The 23,583-nt window shown below is 44.0% G+C and overlaps 1 long non-coding RNA gene across 1 annotated transcript; it reads right to left on the minus strand.

Moving 5' to 3' along the window:
• Positions 1 to 11,745: 11,745 nt before the first annotated feature.
• LOC307213671 lies at positions 11,746 to 23,565 on the minus strand. The gene is made up of 3 exons (XR_013837619.1): positions 23,339 to 23,565; positions 20,838 to 21,128; positions 11,746 to 12,001 (listed from the first exon to the last, which is right to left on the minus strand). It is a non-coding gene; the product is annotated as an uncharacterized lncRNA (long non-coding RNA).
• Positions 23,566 to 23,583: the final 18 nt, after the last annotated feature.

Consider the following 23,583-nt stretch of genomic DNA (forward strand, 5'->3'; position numbering starts at 1 on the left):
GTTTAAAATTAACACATACATACACACACACAAAACTTAGAAAAAGAAAACAACAAAAGAACCACAATACATCTCTTAAAAAAAGAAATAGAAAAATACATTGTGAATACACAGAAATATTCCAGCCATCAACTCCCAACAGCCTTTCAGATAGAGGACTCCATCTAATACAGGACCATCCTCCATAAGGCAGAACATGTGGCTACTTTGACACTGATATAAATAGGGACTATGGTGAATGCGGAGGAATCCCATTCTATATGCAAATCAGAGCTAACTTATGGAGGTGGGGGCAGTATTACAATGTGGATATTTTGTGTATCCCAGAGGCATCTGGTTGGGCAGTTTGGGAAACAGGATACTGGAGCAGAACCATGTGTTTACCTGGCCAAGACATGACATCACTTAAGATGTCGGATAAAGGGGCAGAAAGGCATGGTTTGAGACACAAGCCTTGCAGGCAAGAGATTCCCCATACCTGAGATAGCTCTTCAGACAGATTCAGCAAGGTTCATTTATATGTTCTTAAACTACTCTCCACTGGAAAAGCTTTGTGCATAGGCCCAGTCCAAACTGCTTTGCTCTCTGTAGCCTCAGTGACATCAAATGCAAACACAAGCAAAATCTAGCACAGGGTCCCAGGATCACCACCTCCTTCCTATGCTTTTCCTTTGTATCACTAACACCTTAACCCTACTTTTCGCAGAACTTGTCCAGTTTCAAATCAAAATTTAAATATATTTAGGATATTTATCACATTTTTTATTATTTTCATTTGGGCCCACAGTTGTGGTCTTAAAAGGGTTTTTCAGATGGAGCCCAGGGTTACGGATAAAGGGTTCTCAGACTTTCATTCTAATTAAATGTATTTTGTAAAGACAGAATGGGTTTTTTTTCCACATTTAGGACCTCATACACTCTCATATTTGGGGCTGATAAGGAATTTTCTACCAAGATATATTGGCAGGGTTTAAAAAAGGAACAAAAAGCTAGGGTTGCCATATTTCAAAAAGGGGAAATCCAGACACAAAATCTGGAGGGGTGCTTTTTTTGGCAAAGTTGTTGAACTCTATTTTTGGGGAAATTCGTAACAAAATCTGCACTGATATGGGCTGCCATATGCCTGGATTTCCCAGACATTTTAACCAAATTCTGCCTGGATGCTATTTTTGGCGGGGGAGTCCTGGATATGTCCAAGAAATTCTGGACATATGGCAGTCCTTAAAAAAGCAAAACAAAACCTCTACTCCCTGTAGGATATGGCTTTGCTCAGTTTGCCTGAGCCACCTGGAGCAATTTGCTCCACTATTACTGCAAGCAGGTATCCTGAGGCTTCAGTTGCAGTGGAACACTGTGCTCTTCATGGATCTCTCAAGTCTCATTTGTGGAACTCCACTTTGCCCTGGGACACCTGGGAACATGAGCCTGCAGTTCTATTGTTTTTCTGTAGTTAGGATTTGATACTTTCCACTTCATTATCTCCCTTTATCTCTCAGGGCCTGTTGACTCTGGAACTAACCTAGCAATTACCAAATGAAGAATATCCAAATAATTTTATGTGTTACATTCGGGGCAGACTGCAACACTTGGAACCCACCAAGCCAGTTGCCAAAGTACTTATCCATCACTGTGTATGAGTTTGAAAGTGTGTGTGTGTGTGTGTGTGTGCGTGCGTGCACACACACACAAAACCAGCCAGGGTGGTTTTAAACCAGTCAAGTGGCAATTCTGGTTACCCATTGCCATATTCACATTTAGAGACTATAAATTCAAAGCTCTTTGTTCAAAGTTCTTTGAACAACAGTCCTTGTTGCAGGATTACTACGGTTCTAGTCATACTAGCATCATTTCAATAAATATATCCATTTCCAGTTTCTCTTCTTATACTGAAAAGGCCTAGTCCATCATTTCTTTATATGGAATGCAGGTCAGATATAAGCATACAAAGTACCCATTCTTTAATTCCACAAAAAATTGAGAAAATTTTAAAGAACTAATGGTTTCACAGTTGTAAGAAGGTTAGGTTGTTTCATTTTGGGTCAGGGATAGAGAAACCTCTGCTTCCACCCCCGAGATGTTGTTCTAGTCCAGGGGTCTGCAACCTTTAAGACAAAAAGAGCCACTTGGACCCGTTTCCGAAGAACAAAAACATGGGAGCCGCAAAACCATTGCTACGTTTAAAGCATGCGCGCCGCTGCCCTCCGATCTGACAGCGGGCGGGAAGGTGACGTCAGGACGGTGCGTGACTAACGCACGCACCGCCCCCATGCGACGTCACAGCCAGTACAGCGCCCGCCACAGTGGGGAGTGTCGGGGCGCACAATGCACCTCCTCCCCTCGCTAGTATCTGCCCCGGAGCCATGGCAAAGGTGTAAAAGAGCCACATGCCGCTCCGGTGCCGCGGGTTGCAGACCCCTGTTCTAGTCCAACTCCCATAGACAATGGTGAGGGATGATGAGTTGAAATCTAACAACATCTGAAGGGTTGTAAGTTCCCCATCCCTGCTCTAGAAATATATTGGGGGGTTTTTGTTTTGTTCATATTTTATTATTCCTTCCAAAGAATCCTGGGAGTGATAGTTTGGAGGGGCAGCAACAAATCTTCTAGCCCCATATCATTAAACTATAGTACTTGTGGCTCTCTGGGAAGATGGAATAACTTGATCAACTTTCAGTCTATGGTAGGTTATGTCCACAGTGTAGAGGCAGGATTAAACAGGTTAGTTCAGCGCAGAGCTCAGAGGCCATTCTCATTTCCTGCCTTGGATTGTGTTATATTTTGACTAAAACAAAGAAAAAAATATCCCAATAGGACAGGTTGATCTATGTGTAAAGAAGAAGTAGAACAGAGCCACTGAACAAAAATGACTTTAATAAAACTGTCCATCCTAGGAGGAATTGAAAAGACTGGGGCTATTGATCTTCAAACAAAGATGAGTAAGAAGATACATGACGTGGGCATACAAATAATGAATGGGATCAAAAAGATAGGTAAGGAAACCTCTATTCACTCTTCAGTGCTACAAAAACAACAGGACAATAAATGTGAAAGATGAGCAACTATGAAAAGATGTCCACATGATATGAGGAAATGTGCCCCACACCTCATATCTTTGAATTGTCGTACTCATTGTCCCTAAAATATCACTGGTGCTGTTTACTGGGAGTCAAACAAAATTCAATATTGATGTGAAAATATTATTGTGTCTGCCTGTTGGCAGATATCTGGCTCCAGGTATTATTGAAAGATGGGCTGTTGAGTGAGGCTGCTTCCTTAATGGGCACAACAACAATTATAATATTGGAGGCTTTGGTATTATGCTGCACAAGTGACAGAAACTCATTAGGTTCAGCTTTCCCATGAATTTGCAATACCTGGCAATGCTGTTCCTGTTAAATTGCATAATTGTTAAAGGGGTAGAACCTAGGGGCTTTTTTTAAAAGGAAAAGGTGAAAACCACTGCAACATACCACCAAGGATCTATAGCCCACCCTGGATAATGGCACTCCTCTTTTGTAAGATGGGGTGGTAGCCTTGCTTACACTGTTTACAGTCAGCCCCCTGCTCTAAAACAGATACCCAACAAGAGGCCACAAAACAGAGACACAAACACCGCAATCAGATGCCACAACAAAACCAAATGCCAACTCTGTCCCCTTTTCTACTGAAGCAACACAAGTGCAAGACCTAATGAACAATGTTAGCCAAAACACTGAGGGTTAATTTACCCACTCATTATCTTCCAATGTGGCATAGATGCTGCCCTTCTACATTCTACCTAAGGCCTATTTTCTGTGCACAAGAGTAAATAGACACAACCCTGACAACAGGCTACTCTGCCCTGACCTAAAGATGGCTATTCTTCAACAAAGGATCTTCAAAGGGAGAGAGCAGTGTGAAACAGCTGGATTACAAATTATCATGTGTTTCAATTCTAATATCCATGGCTTGAATCAGGGTAAGAGGGTTCATATAACAATTAGTTCACCATAAGGACATAAGAAGAGCCTGCTGGATCAGGTCAGTGGCTCATCTGGTCCAACAGCCTGTTCTTACAACCAGATGCCTGTGGGAAGCCTACAAGTAGGCCTTGAGTGCAAGAGCACTCTTCCCTCTTACAGTTTCCAGGAATTGCTCTTCAGAAGCATGCAGCTGCTGATCACGGAGGGAGAGCATAGCCAACCATGTTATTTATGTTATCACCTGCCCTGCTTTGTGAATAGTCACTGCAAATGAGGCAAGGGGAGGCCTCAGGTGGTAGGATCTACAGGGCCAGCAGATCCTGGTGTAGATCTTTGTTCAGGGCCGGCCCACCCATGAGGCAAGGTGAGGTGTCTGCCTCAGATGGGAGGATTCCCCAGGACAGCAAATCTCAATGACAGTCTTTCCCACCCCCTTGTTCCTGATGTAGATCTTCCCCCACCCCTTCTTCCCTGGTGAGGAGGGATGTGCCATTTTTGGATCTTCCTCAAGTGCCCAAATGTCTTGGGCCAGCCCTAGTTCTATTATAGTTGTTAATCTTTAAGGCACCACAAGACTCTTCTGTATTTGCTGCAACACAGCTACCCATTCAGAAGATGCAGAGGTGGTCTTTCCAGGTTGTAGAAAGACAATCATTTGGCATTACAACGTAAAGCAGTATTTTACATTTGATTTTTGTAGCAGGCCCTGGAGCTATAATTGGACAGAACTGCCCTCAGTCCCAGCCTGCAGGGTGAGGGATGATAGATGTCCTCCAGTGCCAGGTGGGAAGCTGCAGATTCCCCATCCCTAGTCTGAATGAACTGCCCAGTGTGTCACCTAAAGCATTTACATGGCTGGGAAGAGACTAGGACTGAGGATACACGCATTCTGTTCCTTGCCTTGTTGGCGACACCCTTTGTGACCTTGCATAAGCGACACAACCGGTTTCTGCCTCAGTTTGTCCATAGGTAAATAGGGATAATGACACATAATGAACCCATAATTGCAGCGTGATTATTAGTTATTTGCACCTCGCGTGATCCAAGCGCAGACATTTTTGCAAGAGTTTAACCAGCCTGCTTTGCTTAGGTAATACGAAACGGGCAAATTAAAGCGTCCCCTGAAAGCTTAGCAACACGGCTTGCAGCAGCCCGCGCGGGAGGACTGCCTGCACAACAGACGAACCATTGCGCCATCTCCGCCTTATAGGTCAGCGGTATTTCTCAGGGCTCCTTGCGGAAACGATCATTGGCGGAGCGGTAATTTGAAGGACCAATCTGGCTCTCTCTGCGCCTCCTCCTGTTACTAGCCCTCTAACTTTCTTCCGCTGGTGCAAACACGGCGACGGGACCACCCCTCTCGGCGCTGCTGAGCCAGCGCGCCCGGGGAAGGCGCAAAGGTCTGCGGGCGACCTTCCGCCCTGGAGGGGGGTTGCCCCCACCCCGCCTGTCCCCCAAGAGCGCTCCGCAGCAGAGGAACCCGCTGGGTCGCTTCCCTTCATTCCGCGCCCGTGCGCTGTCGACAGCGCCTTCTGCAGCTGCAGCTGCAGCCGCGGAGCCCACGCGGCTGCCTTTGCTTCCCTCGCATCGCGCCGCTTCAGCCCTCGCGCTGCCACCCTGGGCGCAGCAGGGAGAAGAAGGGGAACCTGCCCGGGCTGGGAACGCAGCGCAACAATAGACCTCCTTCTCCCCACAATCCTGCTCTACGCACAAGCCTCCTCTCCTCCAAGCCCCTCCCCTCCCTCCGGCCCCGCCCCAACCCTCTGGCCCCTCCCTCGGCCCCGCCCCATCGCCACCAAGCTCGGTTGCCGCGCGCCAAGGGATGATGTCATTCTCTAAATAAGCGCGTGACCACCGGGGCCCGCCCTCTTTTCGCATTGCTCGGAAGGTGCCGTCCGTCTAGGCGGGGGCTCCCGCGATTGGCCCAGCTGCTCTTCCCTCCCCCGCCCACTACAAAATAATAAACAATCTAGTAAAATGCGGCCGGAGGGTTCGGCAGGCGGCTGGGTGGAGGCGCGTGGGGCGAGCGACCCTCTTGCGCGCGGCTGCCCTTGTGCAGCCCCTGCAAGAGGAGCCTCCTCGCCATGCCCCGGTCCCGTGTTAGTGCCATTGCTGGGAGCTGGCTCTGTCCCGGAGGCGCCTCCCACTGGAGGGGAGGGAGCGAGGGAATCTGGCCCACGGTGGCCTTGGCACGAGCGGGAGAGGGGGCTCGAGACTGCCAGCCCCGGGATTGCAAAGGGAGGCGCATGTCCTCGCGGGCGAGACTTCACCCAGGGAAGGGCAAGGGCAAGATCTTGAGTACCTCAAGAACGTGAAGGGAGCTGGCATTTGGGCTGGGGGGTCAGGGAGGGGAGGATTTCGGACGAGGCCGTCCTTGGAGTAAGCCCAGCAGAAAGAGCGAGTGGAGCAACTGGATCACACGGCTCCATCTCTTTCTCTTTGCCTGCCCTGCAAAGGATAAAATAAGGTGCCTAGCAGGATGTTCTGCAAAGGAGAATTGTTGCGGGAAAGGCAGATCTGAATCCCGTTCTGTGTTGACACGACGCCGAGCAATAGGGCCAAGCGTGGAACTATTTACACCCCGACTTTGTGTAAAGGGAGGAAGGCAAAGGGTGAGCAGGAACAGGCACGCAGCAGCAGCATACCTGCTGCTTGTGGCCTTGAGTATGATATAGCTTATTATTTGGCTTAATTAAAGAGAGTGCATTGAACAAGCTTGATCCGGGGTCTGTGGTTGTCAAAAAGCTGAGATACAGCCTGAGGAGAAATAGATCTACAAGGATGTCTATGGCAAATTCACACCAAGCTTCACAATATTGCTTTTTTATGGATGTCTGAGTATATTCTTAAATATGCAATCATTTGTGGAAGTCTTTGCTTTTTCTGGCCTAGGGCTGGGGAAGCTGAACATATGCGATGATAGAAAAGATATTCAAGCAAATTCAGCAGAAATAAGATAGCTCTGAGTTGTTGTTTCATTCTGTCTGTTTATATGGTTGGAACATAGAAGAGCGGTCCTCAAGTTTTATTCAGGTGGTCTGTGGTGGGTCTGTAAATCGTGCAGCATCTAGCACAGTGCATTAGAATTGCTATAACAGGTAGAAATACCATTAAGTGGTTCACCAAGACCCTCAGCAGTTTTCAAGTTGTACATGTTGGGAAAGGTTTGGGAACCAATATAGTTTTCCTTAATTTCTTACACCAATAAATTTGTCCTCGGCCATTACATTTACCTTTCTGGAAAGATGCATTTATCCAACTTGTGATAGTAATTGTATTGTTATCTGCTTTATAAGTCTCTTGGGCTATGACTTCATTTGTATTTACTACAAGCTCTCCTATCATGTTTGTTTTTGTCACACTGTGTGTGTGTGTTGTGTTATAGTCGTACATTAAAAAATTAAATTTAAAAAAGATAGTACAGAGGTATTCACTTCCATAATGCAAGATTTGTGTGTGCTGTCTGTTTTCACACATGGTTCTAAAGATGCTACAGTGAAGTGTTTTAAGTATTCTTTTTATTATTAGTTTTTATTAAATATTTTCTTGTGTTACAAAACAATAAAATAAACAGGGAAAAGTACATCTATTGTCTCCACTTTCAATTCATAGAGTCTTTTTCACAGTTCGTTTACATGTAGTGACAGACACTTTTGTCATAGGCATCTTGCAGTTGATGGAAGGGAGAGAGGTGGGGGTATTGTTCTTTTGTTGCAGAGTGTTACTGTACCGATTTGTGTTAGCATCACATGGGTAGATCCTTTGTTACACACACACATATACACACCCATTATGAAAGATTAGGGGATCCAGAGCTTGGTTTGTTGCATTCAGTTGATTGGAGTGTGGCTTGTCTGTATGTGTTAGAGGGGGAAGGTTGTTGACTCAGGTTAGCCATATTGATTTGTATACAGTGGTACCTCGGGTTACATACGCTTCAGGTTACAGACTCCGCTAACCCAGAAATAGTGCTTCAGGTTAAGAACTTTGCTTCAGGATGAGAACAGAAATTGTGCTCTAGCAGTGCGGCGGCAGCAGGAGGCCCCATCAGCTAAAGTGGTGCTTCAGGTTAAGAACAGTTTCAGGTTAATAATGGACCTCCGGAACGAATTAAGTACTTAACCAGAGGTACCACTGTACTGTGGAGAGGGGATAGGTCATTGTCCTGTTGTGCTGTGTTTGTGATAAAGGGGAACCACACCGGGATGAAGAGGTTTTCCTTTGCTTGTCCTCGTGCTAATTTAAGTTTGTTGGTTAACTTTCCTAGTCTAGGCCGGTTTCCCATACATTTTGGTACCAGTAGTCTGTGTTCACTTCTGATAGATCCTTCCAGTGTCTAGTTTTGATGTTTCTTGCTGCTGGGAATAAGTTACTTATGAGTTCCTTAGAAGAACACTTGGAAGCTTCAGGGAGCTCAAAATGCAGCCACTAGGATACTGACTGAGCTGGACTGCATGGACCATATAATGTAGGTATAATGTGGGTTTGAGTCAATCTTCACTGATTTCCAGTTGGTTTCCCAACTGTCCTTTCCCAAACTGGAGTTAAAATTATGGAAATCACTTCCTAGTGAGTTCTATTGTACTGTCATTAGACTCCAGACATTCAGGTTTCTTCTACAGAGCTTTTGAGGTTCACTGCGTATTGATTATGGCTGTTTTAATTCATTGTTTTCTTGCTGTGCTTACTGCTTCTTTATTGAATTTGATTTCATTATTGCTGTAATTTAAAATATTTTGTTACCTCCTTTATGAATCTACAGATTGGAAGGTTGGTATAAAATATTTTAATAAGTCATTGTGCGCCTGCAGCTTCCTTTTTGCTTTATTTTATTATTATTTATTAAATACCATGCATAAATATTATAAATGAGAAATAGACCTGGGAAATAAATTGTATTCCAGTCTGTGTTTTGCAATTTAAGGACAAATTGATTGTAGCTTCACCTATAGCAACAATGGAGAATCTGTGGCCCTCCAGAATGGACTGCAACTCACATTATCCATGATTCATTACCCTGACTCAGGCTGATCAATCTAACAACATCTATTCTCCACCCCTGACGGAAATCTAACAAAGGTCCGAGCCGAAAACTGAAAAAAGCTCAACAACCTTTCTGTCTGGATTATCACTGTTTGAAATATGGCAACACCAGGATCTATGCATGAGCCCTAGATTAAATGGGAAGTGCTTCCAAGTGGGTGTGACTGAAGCCACATTCTTTCACAGGCAAAGTGTGCATATTATTTTATTTCACTTTAATATTTCACACACATCCCCCTTGAGAACGCAGCCATATCTCCACAATCATTCACTATTGCTGTGCGAGTATGTGACACACTTTATTTGACAATAAAACATCAGAATCTCCGGTTTCTCAGAAACTCAGTAGATTCAGTTACAGATAGGTAGCCGTGTTGGTCTGCCATAGTCAAAACAAAATAAAAAAATTCCTTCCAGTAGCACCTTAGTTGGTCTTTAAGGTGCTACTGGAAGGAATTTTTTTTATTTTGTTTTCAGTAGATTCAGTCAGTGGCGTAGCATGGGTTGTCAACACCCGGGGCAAGGCAAGTAATTTGCGCCCCCTAACCCGTGGATTTGCGCCCCCTAACCCTAACCCTAACCCCCAGATGTTGCGGCCGGTGCGGCCGGCCCCCTTGCACCCCCCACGCTACGCCACTGGATTCAGTAATGAAAAGGCCATAAAAGTTTTCTAGACCTCTCAATTTCACTTTTTCATACATCTTTTCTGAAGTAAAAAAAAAAATACAGTCAACATTGATAGTTGTCAATGGCATAACTGAAAAAGCAAACAAACAAGCCCACAAGGGAATGATCTGTTTTGGAAGAAGATTCCAATATTTGTTTGTTTTTTCTTAATAGCTGCTTTCTGTGGAGCACAGCAAAGATCTGCCCTTTTAAAATGGATTTTCTTTCTTTACAAATTGAGTGGGAAAGTGGGGTTAGTAAGGGTGTAGTTCAGAGCTGACATATGTTCAAGCCCAAGAGGCTTAAGGAAGCATATACTCATTTTAATTTGTTGAGAGAGGCATCATGCCCCTTGTCTTTGCTGTAATGATGACTCGCTGTTTCAGAGTAGAAAGGGGAAGAAATTAACAGCTCAGGCTTATGGGCCCCTTGGTAGCTACCTGACCAAGGGCAACATGTGACTGTCAAGGCTGTTAGTTCACCTGATCTCTTAGCTAGGGAGAACCCCTGAAGTGACTGTTTTCTGTGTCCCTGTGTTAGGAAATCTATTTCAAGCCTTTTAATTGGAAAATTAAACACAAATTGCTTTAAAACAGTGGTGCATTGCTTTGAAAAATGAAGACCATATGGTGTCATTTATTACTTTGCAGGGTGTATTCAATCTTTCGGGTGTAATTTTAGATACCCACTAATGCAGAAAGTCTTCTGGAGGAGGAATAAAGCACTACAGTGTGTGATTTAATGTTGCAGGGTCACCAAATATGTATCAAGATTACTGCCTGCATCAGGCTGCCGTAAAGTAAGGGATGTCCCTGGAACAGTGAATCCGTGACAATGAGAGAGGCAGATAAATCTAGAGAGATTTTGAAAGTGTGATGTACAAATAAAAAACCAGAATAAACCCAAAACATTCCTAAATCCACTATCCAGACATATGCTAAGAAAAAAGGCTTTTAAAATAAGTGGAAACTATGATTGACAAGGACAAAGGGTGCTTCTAGCCTGTCATTATTTTGGGGTGAGATTCAACCAGACACTGACAAATTCAGGTTGTGCAATTAAAGTTGATTTGGGGCTCTCACACTACAAGCCTACTTCTTGCCAAAATTATACATGTTACGATAAGGGAAGTGACAGGAAAATGGACTGGGAAGTGTGGGGTAACATTTGCTCAAGACAAGATTATATCGCCTCCCTTGCAAACAGATTGGAACGAGTGTTCAATAAATAGTCAATGCTGTCTAACCTTCCTGCAAACTTTTTGCAGACGAGTCAAGATGAATGCTCAATAAACAGGTCAGCTGGAAGCAACTGAACAGTTGCGTTATTAGATCTGATGGGTTTAAGCTGATATTCCTTGAAATTATTAAAGCCATGTAGGTACATCTGTTGTGCCTAAGCTTTAAAAACAAAACCCTAAATACCTGCATGTTCAGATGCACAAGGCTAGTTTGTGCAGGGCCTATGTTTCTGTTTATATATGTAGCAGAGTGTAGGTCTAAGCCTCAGGCTCATGTAAACCTCCCTGCTGTGTAGGAGCATTTTAATGTGAATGGGGGTCTACGCTTGTAAATTCCTATGTGAGCAGGCGTGTCTCAGAAGAGCCATCCATTTTGCTTGCACACCCCACCCTTATGTAAGGCATGTAGGCCATGTGTGGAACAGCCCCAGATGAAGCATATTTATACATTATTTTGAGGTGCAAAGAGGCTCCATTGGTTTTTCTATTAAGACAGCCCATTTCCAATAATTTAGAGTCTGGTGTAACTCTGCTGCATGTAGGGGGTTTTCTTTTGCGCTTGGATGATCAGGCGAAGCTTATTTCCCTTCAGTTCTGACACACACTTTCATTTTTGAGGGCAATTGTATGTTGAAGTTGTGGGATATATCCAGCCTCATATAACCAACATACTTAAGTCTAATTAACGCATGAAGTGGTTAAGACCATAGAGTAAGCCATACTTCCAGGCCTAGCTAGGTCATTTACCCATCACCCTTGTTCTCTCTTGTGGGAATATGGTCATTTGTCCATAAGAGCATGGGCAAAACAAATGACCATATTCCCACACTCTCTTCCTTTCCACCATGTGAACCCTACCAGTTGGGATGCCTAAGCTGGATGTTCCAAGCTTAGACCATGTTGCTTAAGAAAGCCATCTTTGTGTTCCTGTACAAATAATTTAGAAACATTTACTACTTTTTGAAACTAAATTTTGTCTTTTCTTGATGCTGTATAGAAAAGCCCATGAATCTTACCTCTGAAAAGCTTGTAAGTGTTTTTAACTTAACGGTCGTGTGGTCTCTTTCCATGCTAAGGGAAGTGAGGTGCTCTGGAAGAAGATCAGAAGGGGATATTTTAAAGGTCTAACCACCTATATTTCCATGCTTTGCTGCATTTTTGTGTGTGATTTTAAATCTCTGCTGGGGTTCTCTCACCAAAGCCTGGATTTAGGCATGAAAAGAATTCTCCTTTTATTTTACCATATCTAGTATTCTTTATTTTAACCAAAATATTAAAACAAACAGAAGTGACCTTTCTTGTCCAAAGAAGGCTAGGTTGCCCTTCAACATGTCAGGACTTTGCTGCCTCAGCTGTTCAGGGAATGGAGCACTGAGAGGAACTTTCCCCCCTGCAGACCTGTGCATTTTTGTCTATCCATAACTGGCAGCTTCTGCTAGCATGGGTGCTGCAATTCCAAAATGAAGGCTAAAATTGAGAGCTTATTCCTTTCTTATTTTAGGGAAGTCAAATGATTTTCATTATTCTCTGGTATCATAATCAGGAATGTGACATAGGATTAGTTTGATTTTTAATGTACACTTACTGCCCTTTTAAAAATAAAAATTGCCTGGTGACTATTTTGTTTCTTTTTTGCCATTCTACTGTGACATTCCTAGTCTATCTTCCATGAACAGCCATCTTATAAGAAGATTCCAGTCCTTTCTGTCTCATCAGAACCCATAATCCATTATTCATGCTCTTGTAATTTCAAGGCTAGACTACTGTAATGTTCTTAGCATGGTGCTACCTTTGGTTATGGTCTGGAAGCTTCAGTTTGTTCAGAATGTGGAACCAATCCTTTGATAGGTTGATCACCCACAGAACATTACACATGTGCTCCAACATCTGTGACTTCCCATTAGTTTCTAGGCACAAGGTGTTTTGACCTGTAAAGCGCTTAATGACATGAGCCTACACCTCATCATGGCTGTTATGTTTAGTCTTTCCAAACCAGGTTTTAGACCACTAGAGATAGTGGTTCTGTGCCAGAAATACTTGTTGTTTTCATTTGAAAAAAATGAGTATCTCATGGAAGATTTAACCTTCACAACAATATCTTCCCTCAAAATTTGACCACACAACTTTATTAACTCATACTGCTGATGTGAACTTAGTATTGCCTGCCCTCCTCTTCTTAAAAATTTAAATAAAAATTCACTTCCTGTCTCAAGACACAACTATAAAAGGTACAGTATGGCCACATCTTACATGGTGGGTTCAGTTCCAAGGGTTCTGTGTATACACAAAAATGCATGTACTCAAACCACCCCCTTGGAACCTCCCCCACCTGAGCATCTCCTGCCTTCCACAGCCAGGGTGCTCAGTAGGCCTTGCTGGGTTTTCCCAGCATAGAAGGAGCTTTTAAGCTCTCTGTCTTGCTTTGCTGGGCAAGGCGTACACCAGCTCCTGAAGGCTAAAGATGGGCACAAGATGTCACAGGAACTCAGCCCAATGAGTCTATACACTCTTCTGTTTACAGTGGTACCTCGGGTTACATACGCTTCAGGTTACAGATTCCGCTAACCCAGAAATAGTACCTCGGGTTAAGAACTCTGCTTCAGGATGAGAAAAGAAATCGTGCAGCGGCAGCGCGGCAGCAACAGGAGGCCCCATTAGCTAAAGTGGTGCTTCAGGTTAAGAACAGTTTCAGGTTGGAGTGCTAAAATGTCAAGGGAAAGGAAGATGCAGAATTACAGCTGAAACTGTTTGATGAATTAAGATGAAATTGAGAAATAATAAGTTATAAATTTAATTGGACTAAAGGGTTGCTGAAAAACTGTAAAACAGGGATGCAGTGAGGGTGAGGTATGGGGAAGTCTGAGGAAGAAAGTCTACGAAAATGATATGAAATTATACTTGTTTGTATGTTTTTGTTTGTTGATGTGTGTTTGTTATTTTGTTGTAAAATTGGAAAATCATTAAAAAATTATTATATATATATAAAAAAAGAACAGTTTCAGGTTAAGTACGGACCTCCGGAACAAATTAAGTACTTAACCTGAGGTACCACTGTATTTTGCATCTACTATGCTCCCCCCACTGGTTTGGAAAGTGGTGCCCACACCATGTTAGCCACAATACATACGTATCCTGTATCTATCCTGTCATTTCTTATGAAATACTGTATTTTGTCCCAAACCAGCTTTGATCTGAATTGAGAATTGGAACAACCCAGCTGTGTTTTAAGATGGCATTGTGTACATACCCCTACTATAGCCACTGGAACTTATTCCTGGGCTGCAATCATTATTACTTACCTTTCTGGGTGCAAGCATGATTAAATGCACTGGGACTTTCTTCCAAGTAAACATGCATAGGATTACAGTATTAAATGGCAACAGAGGCATGGACCAAGTTATAATATTTAATAGGAATATTGTTCCAAACTTTTCCGGGGATTTTTGCTGCAAATTTCTATAAACCAGTACAGAAAGACTGGGGGAGATAAACTAGTGCAGAAAAGCTGGGGGGGGGGGAGCCTTCTGATCAGCCTTTTAGTGCAGATTATATTTTTTTTTACAGAGATACAAGGAATTGGGAGCTTTCTTTTTCTAAGCATACAATTTAGAGGAACTGGTTTTCACTCAATCATATTGCCTAGGTCATGACCTGTTGTATAACTTTGTTAGGCCAGATAAAAGGATCAGAGCCATCAGGGGCACGCTCCCATGCTTCCATGATAGCCAAGCAAAATGGCCATTAGAACGAGAGAGAAAAGATTATCCTCTGTCATTTAACATTTGGATGAGCACCAAGCCAGCTTCCTTCCAGATCTGTGCTTTGTGTTTCTTTATTGCTATAATCCAGTTACCCTGAGAACCTGGCTTTTTTTTTTTAAAGGAATCCATGGTTTCAAATACCCTCATAATATTGTTGTGCCTCTTCCTTTCTATGATAGAAGCATAAAGCCATGGGCTGAGAGCAGATTAATGGACTGATATCTTGCTAAGAACAGACATTAGGGGCAGATACACCTAACGCTCTTCAGCGCTTTTATCTCCCCTCTACAGTGGGTAGGGCTACATATTGTGGACAAACACATTGAAAACACTTTAGAAGAAGAAATGGTCACTTCCAGAGGGGCTGATCAGGAATTGAGTAGTTTTGTGTTAGGAGGTGGTTCTTAACCCTTTCCCCACCCATTTTCTTGCTCCAAAATGTTCCCTGAACCACTTACGCACCTCCGTTTGGGTTGATCTGGGAGTTGTGGTAGGGTAATTGAGGATAGGGAAAGGCCTAAGCACCATAGCTGCCAACTTTTCACTTTTTTAAAGGGAAATTCCCTTATTCCGAATAGGATTCCTCGCAAGAAAAGGGAAAAGTTGACAGCTATGGTAACCACCCCATCTTATTTGTTGCTTCTCCTCCAAAATGGCAGCTTCCTAGGGTTGCTGATTGACTATAAAAGAAGTGTTTGGGCTGCTCCTGTGCCTTTGACAACAACTGGATCTTTAGAAACCAGCCTGTAGCTTTCCATGACATGGATATAAGCATCACAGCCTGCTAATGTCTGTAGATCAATTGCAGTCAACCACACGGGAGCCATGTCTGCTTTAGAAAGTTGGTAACTCTGGCATAGTTAAGCAGCACTTAAATCACAATCACACCAACACTTTTCATACCCCTGCCACTATTTTTGTCATGAAACCTTTTTGTGTATCAAGTACACTTATACAAGGACGGGCATGGACTCCACCCTCATCCTGGCTACTTCTTGATATTTCTCTTTTCATTCACTCTAGGCTAGGCTAAAGTGTGAACGCTTACCCACATGTTATACAAACCCTCCTGACCTCAGTCTCACAGCTTGTATGAACAAGCATCCTCTTGCCAGACTTTTCTGGTGCTGGCATCTCTTGTGTGGCTGTTTTTGTACATGATTTGTGCTATGGGCCACTGTTTATGTCTTTCCTGGCCCTTAATCTGTTTTCACCCCTCTCTTATATTAGCAAAGTAGGTTAAAGGTAAAGTACCCCTGGACAGTTAAGTCCAGTCAAAGGCGACTTTGGGGTATGGCACTCATCTCGCTTCAGGCCGAGGGAGCCGACGTTTGTCCACAGACAGCTTTCCGGGTCATTGGCCAGCATGACTAAACCGCTACTGGTGCACAGAGTACCATGATGAATGCTAGAGCGCACGGAAACGCCGTTTACATTCCCGCCACAGCGGTACCTATTTATCTACTTGTGTCGGTGTGCTTTTGAACTGCTAGGTTGGCAGAAGCTGGGACAAAGCAATGGGTGCTCACCCCGTCACGCAGATTCGAACTGCTGACCTTCTGATCAGCAAGCCCAAGAGCAGGCACCCCCAAACTCGGACCACAGTGCCAGTACCCTATGTGGATAGTGAATTTTAGATCCTATGTCAGGGATGCTTTGGAAGGATAGCCCCAAAGCCTCTTCTAATTTCTCCACTAAGTTGTCCGAGGACGCAGTGTGGAAAACAGTGACATGGCTGGTGTCTGTGTGGTTATTGGGTCTTCTTTGAAAAGTACTCCAAGTCCTGCCCTAACCTTGTTCCCTCGTAGACCTTTGGCAAAGATCCTGCTGCTGCTTGACATTTCTTTGGCTGATAAAGGAAACTCTGAACTCAGCCAGCGCTTGCTTTGCTGCTTAGATGCAGAGCCTCTAAATGACCCACTAGATGGAAGCAGCCCTCCAGGAAGGGGATGGGAGGAAGCTGTGAAGCAGATAAGAGGACACAGAACAGGGCTGGCCAGGGGACACCAGAAAGAGTCAAAGCAGGGGCAGACAACATGGTGCCCTCCAGATGTTGTGGGCTACAGCAACCCTGAGCATTGGCATGCTGGCTGGAAGGCAGCACATTGGCTAGCCTGTTCAGGATTTGATCTGATGTTGAGCTGGGGCAAGTGTAAGGCAGGGAATCGTTGTGGCTCAGAGCATCTGCTTGGCAGGCATAACATCCCAGGTTCAATCCCTGGCATCTCCTGGTAGGGTTGGGAGAGACTCCTGTCTGAAACCCTGGAGAGTAAATTTAGGCAATACAGAACTAGGTGGACCAGCTAGGGTTCTGATTCAGTTTGGCAGCTTACTAAGCTCCTACCTAAGCTCTGAATCTTGCTTGTCCACCATAGAAAGCCACTGTGTAGGTGCCAAGTCTCAGTTTTGGAGGGCCTTGGACAGGGCACAATTCATGGAGACCCCCTGCCCCATGGTTTTACCTCCTCATTTTATCAAGTTTGGTGGTTTCATGCCGGTGGGCCTCCTGACACTCAATGTGTACACTCAGTAGATGACTGGCATTGAGTGGTCTTATTTTAACATTAAGTGGCTAATTAATTCCTCCTTCTATTTCTCCTCCTCCTCCTCTTTGTCTTCTTCAATAGGTATTAACTGCAATAAAATATCTCCCAGATTCTAAAATGCAGAGTGGTATCTAAGCATGATGTGTAACATCGTACAAAGATACACTGTACAGCTAGTATCTTGGCTACAAGCTGCCTGAAGGGTTCCTATTTGTTCTCTTTTGCACTATTTTTAAACTATCTGCACAATCCCATGCATATTTACTCAGAAGTAAGCCCCACTTACTTCCCCAGCAAGTGTCTGCAGCCTGAATGAAAGGGTCATCAACCAACTGATTTATTGGAAATGTGTCACTTTTATTCGTTCGTTCGTTTTAGGGATTTATACCCCACCTTTCGTCTTTGCTTCAAGACAGCTAACAACCAAAACAATAATTGAATGGAAAATATAATGAGTACGTGAAGCCCAAGGCTTGGCTTTCTGACATCAGCTTTATGCAATCAACTAGTGTTACTGTTATTAAGAAGGGCTCAACATGCCATGAAAAATCAAGTTCAAGTAGACTGGATATTATAGAATCTGCCATGGTGTTTGGGGCTGTGGATTTTGAACTTCCAAAGACTTTGTAGTTCCATCCATGCTAGTAAGCAGAGCAGTAGAACAGAACCACCCAAAGATGCAACAGAGGTTTTGGCATGCTAGGACCCACCCCAGGAATTGGGTGATTTAAAAAGAGGGGTGAAACCGTTCCCAATGGGAGCTGCATTGTGCACAAAAGCCCTGTGGCAGGAGTAAAATGTTAGAAACATCTAAAATCTGACAGTGACAAAGGTGTGTGTGTATGGGGAGGGGATGGACCCCCCGGGGGTCTAAGAGCTCCTCCAGACATCCTGTTTATTCCACATTTATTTAGCACGAGTTCTTATGGACCCCCCAATGTATTCAGTCCTCAGGGAAATTCTCGTAAAAGCTACCCCATCAACTGTGATGTCTTACCCAACAAGGCTCCTGCATTTACACTGGTAGATTCTTAACGTAAAAAATACTCTATGGTTATTTTTGAGACTATCTGAGCCAGTTAGACATGCGGTCCCTTAAACATCACAGTGAAATGAAGATACAACCAACCCTCTCATAGAGTGAACTCAGAAGCACTTGTTCCCTGAATAACAGTGATTATATTCTGCCATCTTGGGGCTGCATTCAAACTTGCAGTCAAATTCTAGGTCTTGAACGTCCAGCAAGCAAATGTAGTATTTTCACAACCATAATCTTGCAGTTCTCCAGACAAATAGATTAATTAATTAAGTCATACATACGTAGAATATACTTGTCCATAATGGTCCCAGGGCGTGGCCTGAAGGCTGATTGCAGCAATCTTGTTGAAGCCAGGCAGATCTAAGTCCTCTCAGTGCCAGCGGAGGACCACTTGGAAACTCAAAAGTATGCATACCCTCCAACATTTCTCTGATGAAAATAGGGATGTCCCATGCCACCACCACCATCATTATTATTATTCTATGTATGCCCCACCCATCTGACTGGGTTGCCCCAGCCACTCTGGGTGCCTTCCAACATATATAAAAACATTATAAAACATTAAACATAAAAAGCTTCCCTATATAGGGCTGCCTTCAGATGACTCAGGGGTCGCATAACTCCATACCCTCCAACATTTCTCCAATGAAAATCCTAAGGAAAAGTGGGACATTCTGGGATCACAGAAACCGGGACAGCTTCCATAAATCTGGGGCTGTCCCTGGAAAATAGGGACACTTAAAGGGTCTGAGTGTGCTGCCTTGAGTTCCAGGGAATAATAAACAAATTGTTGTTTTATGATCAACTGGTGACCACCTTTCTAAAAACAAGAAAAGAACAATCTTTTAAGAGTGTAAGAAGAGTCTTGTTGGACCTGACTATGAGCCGAATCCAGCATTCTGTTTCCCACCGTCAGCGGCGTAGCGTGGGTTGTCAGCACCTGGGGCAAGGCAAGTAATTTGCGCCCCCTAACCCGGGGCAAAGCAAGTAATTTGCGCCCCCTAACCTGGGGCAAGGCAAGTAATTTGCGCCCCTTACCCCTAACCTGCCGCCACTGCCAGCTTCTTCTTGCTGCTGCCTGGGCTGGTCGGATGCGGTTCTCTCCCGCGCTCAGCGCTGCGCTGGGCGGCCGCTGCACTGTCCCTCCCCCAGATAGTCCCTCCCTCACTCTCTTTCCGCTCCACTCCGCACCGCAATGCACGCCTGGCACCCTCCCCCTCCACAGTGGGCGGCGACCCGGCAGCTCGGATCGGATTCGCACAGCCAGCACTGCAGTGAGAGAGAGTGAGTGAGCCAGGTAGGGGCAGAGAGCTGCGAGTGCGAGCGCCCCCCCCAAATGTTGCGTCTGGTGCGGCTGGCCCCCCCTGCACCCCCCACGCTACGCCACTGCCCACCATGACCAATCAGATGCCTTTGGGAAACCCACAAGCAGGACATGAGAGCGAGGTCTCCTCTCTTCTGCTGCTGTTCCCCAGTACCTGGGGTTCAGAGGCATGGCACCTCTGATCTTGGCGGTAGTATATGGCCATCCTGACTTGTAGCCATTGGCAGCCCCCTTCCTTCATTGTTTGAGGATTTTAATGACAAATGACAATTACAGTTCTAGAACATAGCATTTTGGTTCTAACCCATTTAAGAATTTTTGAAAATCTGTTTTTTCTCTTTCAGACAGCACAAGAGTGGGAAAGTTGGCAGTGGCTGATCCCTGATGAACAATAAACAGAGATGGGCCAATAATTTTATTTATTTAGGTATTACATACTTTGCTACCCTTCACTGTACGGTTACAGGGTGATGCAGAACTTAATAGGTGGAATTCAACATCATGCTAAGTGGGGTAAGCACACAGGGAGTGAGGCCCACCCTCTCCTCTTCCTGTTCGTCCCCTAAACCTGTTCTGTTTCCCCTCAACCCCCCAGATCAGATTTAGGGGGGACATGGGGCATGTGGAGGGGAGAGTCTCATTGTGCAGAAATCATTCTGCACCTGCAGCAACTTAGTTGACTCTTGCCCACTGAGACACATCAATATATGTTCTAAAACTGATTGAAACATCAATAAAAAAAGAAACACAAAAAATAAAAAAGAATATAGCAGATTATGCTTCGTCACCTTCAAAAGCCTGATGAAAGGAACGTCACCATTCTCCTAAAATGTGTGCACCTCAGGTGGGTGAAGAAAAATAATATTGAGGGCTAAGGAAGGCTAACTGTGGCTACTATGTGTTAATATAAAAAGTGAGAAAGCATTACGTACAAGTACAAAAAAAGAGGACAGAGGGGAATACAAATTTGCCTACATTCAGACACAAGTTTAGAAATACAGTGGTACCTCGGGTTACAGATGCTTCAGGTTACAGACTGCTAACGCAGAAATAGTACCTCGGGTTAAGAACTTTACCTCAGGATGGGAACAGAAATTGCGCGGCGGCAGCAAAAGGCCCCATTAGCTAAAGTGGTGCTTCAGGTTAAGAATAGTTTCAGGTTAAGAACGGACCTCCAGAACGAATTAAGTTCTTAACCCGAGGTACCACTGTAATAGCTATTTCTGGTACATCTCAACCAGGTGAGGAGAACTTACGTAGCGACCTGTGTGCTTGCAGAGTTTGGTGTCTTGGTGTGAGCTGTTGATGGGCAAATTCCTGGTCACACGGCAGCTCTTCAAACAGAGTACTGTCCTCCAAGATGCTCTTGGGTGGGCCTATTTAAAAGCAATGGGAGGCTTCTAGCATCACAGATTGTGCTTTGCGATGGTGCACACAGAAAAGGACACATGTGTTTTTTTGAGCTCTGCTGCAGACAAACTGAGTTGAACACTTGGTGGTGCTAGATGCCGACATATGGAGTCTGTGCTTCTGGTGTTTCCTTAAAACTGCATTCAGGAACAGCAAATTCACAGCTTTCAGCTACAAGTAACAATATCAATTTCAGAACATTTTATTGAGATGCAACTTTATTATTTTAATGGGATCATTAACTGAGGGGAATGTGTTATTCCAGTGCCCCGTATCACACAACTATAACTGCAGTTATTTTTTGTTATCATGAATAAATATGATTGGAATGTACCTGAGTGGCAAAGCAGGTTGTGGCTGGAATATAACAGAATAAAGATGGCATAATGTATTCTGCTATCAAAGAATTCAAATTTCTGAAGTTCTTTTGACCTGACGATGATTGCTTCCACGCCACCCCTTTTTCCTGGAATTGCCATCCTTTGTTCACTCTTTTTTTACAGGCTGCACCTTCTTTTTTAAAAAATGTTTTTCAGGGCAATAAAATACACTTGCAGGGCAATAAAACCCAGTGTAGACAAACAAATAACTGTTTTCAGTTCTCTTGAACCTTTATTAAATATTTCCTGTTTGCAGGTCCTGCCTATTTCATAACTTTTTGTTTATCATGACTGGGAGATTAGTGACAAAGAGCATATTTAAATTTTCTCAGTGTCAGTTTCTGTTTTCTGGGGTAGAGGAGAGCATGGTTACTGATTTATTCTCTTTCCCCCAATTGTTTTTCTAGCAAAATCTTTTCATTTTGGGGGCTACCAACAATATTGTAGAAAATTGAGCTGCACCTACAGATGCACTATTTCTTTTTTCTTGAATTTTTTAATTTGATTTTCAAAAATATAAACATGTAACAAAACAATTCAGAATCCGAATATCGAGATTACTCTGAATCTCCTGACTTCCCCCATCCCTTCCATGGGACCTATTGATCCTACTCTCCACTGCATATCAATACTTTCCCAATTTTTTAATCTTTCTAAATTATTCATACATTCTGTTACACTACAAGTGTGTCTAAAATTCTGCCAATGTTTTAACCTGCTTACAATGATCTTTTATATAAATTATAAACTTTTCCCATTCTTTTTTAAAGTTCTTGTCTTCTAGATTCCTGAGCTTCCCAGTTAATTTTGCCATTTCAGCATAGTCCATCAACTATCCACTGATGGTTGACAGATGCACATTTCCTTCTCTCAGGAGTGTTAAGTTCATGGCTAGGATTTTTAAAAACATTGTAGGAAGCAAAGGCTTGGACATCACCCATAGGACCTAATGCTATAAAGTAGACAGATTTTTTTTTTCCTTTTCCCCATGGATGTAGCCTCCTTGGCAGGTGTGGGGAACCTTTTGACTTCTGGATGTGTCTGAACTACAACTCCCATTAGTCCCATCAGCAAGCATGACCAATGGCTAAGGACATACCATCTTGGATAGACTTTAAAGGGGGATTAGACAGGTTCATAGAAGATGAAGGTTATAAATGGCTCCTAGCCAGGTTGTGCTATTTCAAGTATGCCTCTGAATACCACTTGCTGGGAATTACAAGCAGGGAGAGTGCTGTGGGGCTCAGGCCTTGGTTGTGGGTTTCCCGTAGGTATCCACTGTGAGAGCAAGAGGCTGTCATCTATTTTTAGTATATTGGAATGGAAGTTAAAGGTAAAGGTACCCCTGCCCGTACGGGCCAGTCGTGTCCGACTCTAGGGTTGTGCGCCCATCTCACTTAAGAGGCCGGGGGCCAGCGCTGTCCGGAGACACTTCCGGGCCATGTGGCAAGCGTGACGAAGCTGCTCTGGCGAGCCAGCACCAGCGCAGCACACGGAAACGCCATTTACCTTCCCGCTATAAAGCGGTACCTATTTATCTACTTGCACTTAAGAGTGCTTTTAAACTGCTAGGTGGGCAGGAGCTGGGACTGAAAGACGGGAGCTCACTCCACCGCGGGGATTCGAACCACGACCATACGATCGGCAAGTCCTAGGCACTGAGGTTTTACCCACAGCGCCACCCGCATCCCCTGGAATGGAAGTTACCACCAGTCTTTTCTAATGGAAAAATTGATAAATTGAAATAATACCTGATGTTTAATAATAACCCCTGGACAATTTTAATATGGATGATATTTATGGGCTCATTCTTTACTTGGGGTTGATTCTTTTTGGGTGGTTTGCATATGCACACATATCCATAATACGACAGCATAGTTGTCGCCTTCTGTGGCAAAATCATAGCTAACATTTCAGTCCTGTGCATTTGTATTCAGTTGAATGCAAGCAAATTCAGTGGGGCTTACTTCTTAGGGCTGTATCCAATGTCGCTATTCCACGAGTTCAGCAGACTTCCACCTGCACAGTGGAACTCTTCTCCACCTTACAGCACATCCTCAAAATCTGTTCCAGAGGGTTCATGGAATAGAGGTTAATGGGGAGAAGAGAATCATAGAATCATAGAGTTGGAAGAGACCACAAGGGCCATCGAGTCCAACCCCCTGCCAAGCAGGAAACACCATCAGATTTAAAGAGGAGGAGGAGTATATTA

Source organism: Podarcis cretensis (genome assembly GCF_951804945.1).
Source record: "Podarcis cretensis genome assembly, chromosome: 3".
Lineage (NCBI taxonomy): Eukaryota > Metazoa > Chordata > Lepidosauria > Squamata > Lacertidae > Podarcis > Podarcis cretensis.